Below are 8,304 nucleotides of genomic sequence, written 5' to 3' on the forward strand. Positions count from 1 at the left end.
TGGGCCCCTCCAGTGTTCCTTTCTGAGAAAACGTGGGCCCTGTGTTCTCATCAGAAACACCCTGGTCCGATGCTGGGCTCTGCTCAGTCTCCCATCTGCTCTATGATGGATGCTATCAACTTGGTACTTAGTGAATTTCTGCCAGATTGATTCACATACAACCCTCTTGTTTTTTAAAGATTTATTTATTTATTTGAAAGTCAGAGTTACAAAGCAGAGAGAGGAGAGGCAGAGAGAGAGAGGTCTTCCATTCGATCGTTTGCTCCCCAAATGACCACAACAGCCAGAGCTGGGCCAGAGCTGAACTGATCTGAAGCCAGGAGCCAGGGGCTTCCTCCAGGTCTCCCACATGGGTACAGGGGCCCAAGGACTTGGGCCATCCTCTACTGCTTTCCCAGGCCATCGCAGAGAGCTGGATCAGAAAAGGAGCAGTCAGGACTAGAACCCATGCCCATATTGGATGCCGGTACTTCAGGCCAGGGCGTTAACCTGCTATGCCACAGCGCTGGCCCCACACATACAACCTTTTAAGGATTTATTTAGGTGTGTTCTCATGCAAAGGGAAGGAGTGTTGGGGATCCGGATTCTCAAAATTGAGGCTTTTCATCCCCAAAGGAGAAGAATCCGCTTCCGCCACTGCACCCGGCCCGTGCCCGCCCTTCCTTCCCGCATGGGGCTGGCCCCCAGTGCCACCTCTTCCTACAGTCTCCCTCCTCAGCTTTCCCCATGTGTTGCATGGTCGTCAGGCACTGGGGCTGGCAAGGAGCCCGCCAGAGGCCGGTCAGGCGGCACTGGCAGCATTTGGAAGTTTACATTAAATTTTTCCCAGTGGAGCCCACGACTTCTGGTCAGGATGCTAAAGTTGTGGCTGAATTGCAGGCACAGTGAGGCCAAGAGGGCAAGGACAGCTCTCATCTGATGAATGGTCCTATATCTCAAACCACTTCTCAAATTCCATCCCAGCTTTGAGTCAGGTACCATCAACTAAGGTTTCAGAGCTAAACTCTAATGCAAAAGTGTGGGGGACTCATGTTACATTTGGAAGCAAGTAGTGCAGCTGTCAGTTTGAGTGCTGCATGGGAGGAGACAGCCGGCCATGGTGCACACTGTAGCCCACAGGGATTGGATGTCAATGGTGATGGTGACAAAAGTCATGAGAATGCAGCATTACCAGATTTACCTGAGTCAAAACAGACACAAACGCTTTGGCTATGGATCACGCAGAATACAAATCTCTACCTGAAAATAGTGAAACAGGAGGAAATGAATCTCAATCAGAAAGCCAGGAAGATCCTGGAGAAGTACTTAAAAAATTAGAATTCTGTTTTTTTTTTTTTTTTTTTTGACAGGCAGAGTGGATAGTGAGAGACAGAGAGACAGAGAGAAAGGTCTTCCTTTTGTCATTGGTTCACCCTCCAATGGCCGCTGCGGCTGGCACATCATGCTGATCCAAAGCCAGGAGCCAGATGCTTCTCCTGGTCTCCCATGGGGTGCAGGGCCCAAGCACTTGGGTCATCCTCCACTGCACTCCCGGGCCATAGCAGAGAGCTGACCTAGAAGAGGGGCAACCGGGATAGAATCTGGCGCCCCAACTGGGACTAGAACCCAGTGTGCCAGCGCTGCAAGGCAGAGGATTAGCCTGTTAAGCCATGGCGCCGGCCTAGAATTCTGTTTATCTAGGGAGACTCTTGCTAGTGCTGTGTATCTTACATCACAGATAGACAGTGAGCAGTATGCTCTAATTACAATGGTAGCTACTCTTGACCATATCAAGAAACTCAGTACTAATGTGGATTTCGTTGTTGAAGTGCTAAGATCTTTACCTTTAGTCCAGGTGGATGAGAAGGGAGAAAAAGTGAGGCCAAATCAAAATCGTTGCATAGTAATATTGTAAGAAATATCTGAATCTACCCCTGGGGAAGAAGTAGAAGCACTATTTAAAGGAAATAATTTTCTGAAATTTATAAACTGTGAATTTGCCTATAATGATAATTGATTTTTTACATTTGAAACAGAAGCTGGTGTACAACAAGCTTACAAATACCTATGAAAAGTCAAAACTTTTCAAGGAAAACCAATTAAGGTGCAGCTAAAAGAAAGGCAATAGCTATAAACCTGTTTTTGCCAAAGAATGGATTTAAATCTCTCGACAATGTCTATTCTCCCAAAAGCAATTTATACATTCAATGCAATACCAATCAAGATACCGAAGACATTCTTCTCAGATCTGGAAAAAATGATGCTGAAATTCATATGGAGACACAGGAGACCTCGAATAGCCAAAGCAATCTTGTACAACAAAAACAAAGCCGGAGGCATCACAATACGAGATTTCAGGACATACTACAGGGCAGTAGTTATCAAAACAACATGGTGCTGGTACAAAAACAGATGGATAGACCAATGGAACAGAATAGAAACACCAGAAATCAATCCAAACATCTACAGCCAACTTATATTTGATCAAAGATCCAAAACTAATCCCTGGAATAAGGACAGTCTATTCAATAAATGGTGCTGGGAAAATTGGATTTCCATGTGCAGAAGCTTGAAGCAAGACCCATACATTTCACCTTACACAAAAATTCACTCAACATGGATTAAAGACTTAAATCTATGACCCAAAACCACCAAATATTAGACAGCATTGGAGAAACCCTGCAAGATATAGGTACAGGCAAAGACTTCTTGGAAAAGACCCCAGGAGCACAGACAGTCAAAAACAAAATTAACATTTGGGATTGGCCGGCGCCGCGGCTCACTAGGATAATCCTCCGCCTTGCAGCGCCGGCACACCGGGTTCTAGTCCCGGCCGGGGCACCGATCCTGTCCCGGTTGCCCCTCTTCCAGGCCAGCTCTCTGCTGTGGCTAGGGAGTGCAGTGGAGGATGGCCCAAGTCCTTGGGCCCTGCACCCCATGGGAGACCAGGAGAAGCACCTGGCTCCTGCCATTGGAACAGCGCGGTACGCCGGCCGCAGCACGCTACCGCGGCGGCCATTGGAGGGTGAACCAACGGCAAAAGGAAGACCTTTCTCTCCGTCTCTCTCTCTCACTGTCCACTCTGCCTGTCAAAAAAAAAAAAAAAAAAACATTTGGGATTGCATCAAATTGAGAAGTTTCTGTACTTCAAAAGAAACAGTCAGGAAAGTGAAGACGCAACAGACAGAATGGGAAAAAATATTTGCAAACTATACTACAGATAAAGGGTTGATAACCAAAATCCACAAAGAAATCAAGAAAATCCACAACAACAAAACAAACAACCCACTTAAGAGATGGGCCAAGGACCTCAATGGACATTTTTCAAAAGAGGAAATCCAAATGGCCAAGAGACACATGAAAAAATGTTCAAGATCACTAGCAATCAGACAAATGCAAATCAAAACCACAATGAGGTTTCACCTCACTCCGGTGAGAATGGCTCACATTCAGAAATCTACCAACAACAGATGCTGGAGAGGATGTGGGGAAAAAGGGACACTAACCCACTGTTGGTGGGAATGCAAACTGGTTAAGCCACTATGGAAGTCAGTCTGGAGATTCCTCAGAAACCTGAACATAACCCTACCATTCAACCCAGCCATCCCAATCCTTGGAATTTACCCAAAGGAAAGTAATTTGGCAAACAAAAAGCCATCTGCACATTAATGTTTATTGCAGCTCAATTCACAATAGCTAAGACCAGGAACCAACCCAAATGCCCATCAACAGTAGACTGGATAAAGAAATTATGGGACATGTACTCTATAGAATACTATACAGCAGTCAAAAACAATGAAACCCAGTCATTTGCAACAAGATGGAGGAATCTGGAAAACATCATCCTGAGTGAATTAAGCCAGTCCCAAAGAGACAAATATTTGTTTTCCCTGATCGGCGACAACTAACTGAGCACCAAAGGGAAAACCTGTTGAAGTGAAATGGACACTATGAGAAACAGTGACCTGATCAGCTCTTGTCCTGACTGTTGATGTACAATGTAATACTTTATCCTTTTTAGTATTTTGGTGTTGTTGTTGTTCTAGTACTAGTGGTTGAACTCTGTAATTAACACACAATTATTCTTAGGAGTTTAAATTTTAACTGAAAAGTGATCCCCGTTAAATATAAGAGTGGGAAAAAGAGAAGGAGGAGATGTAAAATTTGGGACATGCTTAATCGGACTTGCCCCAAATGGTGGAGTTAGAAACGTGCCAGGGCATTCCAATACAATCCCAACAAGGTGGCATGTACCAATGCCATCTCACTAGTCCAAGTGATCAATTTCAGTTCACAATTGATCACTCTGATAGGTCTAAGATTCAAAGATATCACACAAACAAGACTAGTGTCTGCTAATACTAACTGATAGAATCATAAAGGGAAAAAACGATCCAACATGGGAAGCGGGATACACAGCAGACTCTTAGAATGGCAGATGTCCTAAATAGCACTCTGGCCTCAGAATCAGCCCTTAAGGCATTCGGATCTGGCTGAAGAGCCCATGAGAGCATTTTAGGCATGGAAAGCCAAGACACCATGGAAAAGAAAAAAAAAAAAAGAAGAAGACCTAAATGAAAGATCTCTGCTAGTGAGATCCCAGTGGAAAGAATGGGACCATCAAAGAAGGAAGTACCTTTCTCTGAAGGGAGGAGAGAACTTCCACTTTGACTATGACCCTATCGGAATAAAATCAAAGTCGGTGAACCCTAAAGGCTTCCACAGCCTTGGCAACTCATGACTAGAGCCTTGGGAGATTACTGACGCCATAAACAAGAGTGTCAAATTGTTAAATCAACAACAGGAGTCACTGTGTACTTACATCTCATGTGGGATCTGTCCTTAATGTGTTGTCGAATGTGAAGTGAAGCTATAACTAGTACTGAAACAGTATTTTTACACTTTGTGTGTCTGTGTGGGTGCAAACTGATGAAATCTTTACTTAGCATATACTGAATCGATCTTCTGTATATAAAGATAATTGAAAATGAAAAAAAAAACCTGGTGTTAAATTGGAAATTGCATATAAAATTAATCAATTTTTAAAAAATATCATGTAGGATCTCTGTCTTTAGTGTGCTGTACACTGTTATTAATAACACTGTTATTTAATGCTATAACTAGTACTCCAACAGTATTTTTTCACTTTGTATTGCTATGTGGCGGCAAACTGTTGAAATCTTTACTTAATATGTACTAAACTGATCTTCTGTATATAAAGAGAATTGAAAATGAATTTTGATGTGAATGGAAGGAGAGAGGGAGCGGGAAAGGGGAGGGATGTGGGTGGGAGGGAAGTTATAGGGGGGGGAAGCAATTGTAATCCATAAGCTGTACATTGGAAATTTATATTCATTAAATAAAAGTTAAAAAAAATAAATCTCTTGACATGAACCTTTATACATAGCAGTGTTACACATCATTTATTTACCTCCACTATACAGTCCCCAACAACAGTTTCTTCTGCACAGTCTGACTTCCCCCCATTGTCAACCATGCATAACTATTTTTATCCACCCTTGGTAATTCTATTTCCAAATACTGGATTTATACATGGGTTTACGTCTCCAACCTTCAAGCCTGCAGCCTCTCCTCTGACTTCACTCAGACAGTATCCTCCCAGAAGCAGGAAAAATTCCTTGGGCTATAGGAAGAAAAGGGAGGAGAAGTTTAGAAGCAGCCAGACTCAGTCTCCAACACGACCAAAGCCTCCATCACAAACTTTGAATTAGGGCTGTCCAACTTCCCCCCATTGCCTGGAGCTGCAGGCAATTTGATGACAGGACTTGTTTGAAAACAGGCCATCTATCTTGATAATAGGATTATCAAAGGAAAGGGGCCTCCATGCAGATGCAAGTAGGAACACTATTCCTGTAGTGGTCCCCAGAGAGCCCTCACTGCTGGCTTCTTGTGCTGTATCAGCAACATATGAATGATCCCCCTCCCCAGCCCATTTACCTGAGGATCCCAAGGTGTAGAAAAGCAGAGGGAAACCCACAGTGTGGACAGACTCTCTCTGTCCTTACTACAACTGCCTGTAAATCGGTGCAGGTGAATGGAGCTGCCAGAGAACTGTGAAAGCCCAGTTACGTGGAGATTTGTCAGAGAACGAGTAAACAGCACCTTCTTCCCCCAGTGCAACCCCCAAAAGAACAAAAGTCAAACCCCCACAGTTGTAGGAAGGAGGAGAAGAAGCTTGCTGTGCCTGTGGAGAAATAGAGGGAGCCCTCGCCCTCAAGTCCACTCCCAGAGTCCCCAAAGACCAGGAGAAGCAGCCTGGGCACTGGCCCTCACCCCCAGCTGTTGGAAAGTGTCTTCACAGATGACAGAACACTGCCCCCAAGTCTCCTCAGTGAAAATCCTATGTCTAGAAGCGGTTGCATAGAGCTGTATAAGCCACAAGCGAAACACTCTTCCCACTCAGTATGAGAATGAGTCGCTGGTTAGGCACTCGCAGTGTCTGAACCCCATGGAATGCTTGCAAGTTATTTTTTCTTCTATGAGTCAGATTCTCCCCCTCTTGGAAAAAAATATAGTTTTCAGGATTTAATTAACCCTATTTTTGGTTGGTGCTTAACTGGAGGTGATGTGTAAGTCTGATTTTTTTCAGGATAGAAAATGCATTTATCCCAACAGATTGGTGTTTTCTATTAAGCCTCTGTGTGGTTCTGAATGCAAGCTATATATAGTGATTTTTTCTAAATTAAGGGAACTATGCTACTTTATTTTTTAAATAATACTGATCTACAAGTGCGTATCTCAGATGCTCCAGCAGATGGCGGCCTTGGCCTTGAGGTGGAAGGGGGTTGGCAGTGTCAGGTCTGACACACTGGCATGGGAGCTGTACTTTCATCTAAATTGTTAACAAGTGAGTCTAGCATTTAAAAATACATATAAATGTACATATAGGCCATTTTGGATCCAGTGGGCAGAAAGAACCTGTAGAGCGCACCCTAGAGAAACCTGGAAGCTTTGAGTTTTGACATCCTGCCAGCAAGTACCCAGCTTCTCCCCTCAATTACAAGTGGCTATTACCTAAAATCAATTCAAAACACGTGAATAGAACCTAAATGAAAATATACTTTGTTGGCCACTGACACGTTGCCAGGATGTTGTACCATGGAGTGGTTTTCATCCCTGTGAGCTGGCTGCTCTGGCCCTTGGCCTACTGCACCTGCTCCATGCACATTTCTGTCCATGTTCCCCCACCCCAAGGTACTCTCTAGGAAGAGTCCTCATCTTAACTCCATGGGGATGTCTTCCTGAACCTCGCATCAGCACATGGATTTAAAGTATGTAATGGTGAGAGAGTGGTGTTTGTGGTTTTATTCCCCTCTTTGGCTGGTGGAGGACAAAAATTGTTGCTCTTTTTACCTCCAAGATGAGGGTCTCATTGATTCACTTCTAGAAGTGTTGCACTTCTGAAGAACAAGGATGCACTAAAGTTAACAAGTTTATAATAAATTTAAATATAAATTATTTCGTTTAAAAATGCCTAAAATTTTTCTTTAAGTATTCTAAGCAGCAGACATTAAATATTTCCTGCTACATGTAACCATACAGTTTATTACATGAAATGTTATTTAACAAGACTTCTTTTTAAAATTATTTCCATCCAATATTTAAAGACTTGAATTGTATTTAAACTTGAAAATGACTTTGCCTTAACTTTTGTACAAGGCAGCTTAGAGTTCATGGAGACTCACCTTGGGTTGGCATGAGTGGATCAGTTACTCAGTTACTGTGTGGATATTTTGTCACTAGTTTTACTGAGTAAGCATACCATAGTACAAGAACTAGCAGTAGTTTTTGTAATATACCTTAAAGATCTTAAACAGTTGATCTTTTTTCAGATTGTTGAAAAGTCCTGTAAATGCAAATAGTTGATACTGTATTAAATATGTGTACTTTGGGAGTGTGCTTTGCTTGTACAGTTGTAAATAATCAGAACATATTAAGAAAGGTTCCCTACAGAGAAAATATGATAAAAACTATTGATATATTATAAATGGTGATGTTGAGCTGGATGTAGATATACTAAATGCTGTGGCTTGAATATTGTTTTTATTTGTTGAGGTTTTTTTTTTTCCCCTTCTCATAGTGGTGTGTTGAACTGATTTTGTCTCTTTGCTGCAAAAGGGAAATGGAAAGTCTTACTAAAAGCTGTGAGATGTTTTTATACTCTCTTTCAAAATATGGAAATGCATACTAGTCATATTTAATGTGAAAGAGTTCTGAAGTACAATGTAGTAAGCAGAAATTGGTAGAATCTTTTTTTTTTTAATTTATTTGACAGAGGTAGAAAGTGAGAGAGAGGGGCAGAGA

The 8,304-nt window shown here is 42.5% G+C and overlaps 1 pseudogene; it reads left to right on the top strand.

The window, feature by feature from the left end:
- Positions 1-735: 735 nt before the first annotated feature.
- Positions 736-6,335, top strand: LOC133755182 (la-related protein 4B-like; annotated as a pseudogene).
- The last annotated feature ends 1,969 nt before the right edge of the window (positions 6,336-8,304 follow it).

The sequence above is a fragment of the Lepus europaeus genome, unplaced genomic scaffold, assembly GCF_033115175.1.
Source record: "Lepus europaeus isolate LE1 unplaced genomic scaffold, mLepTim1.pri SCAFFOLD_3_1, whole genome shotgun sequence".
NCBI lineage: Eukaryota > Metazoa > Chordata > Mammalia > Lagomorpha > Leporidae > Lepus > Lepus europaeus.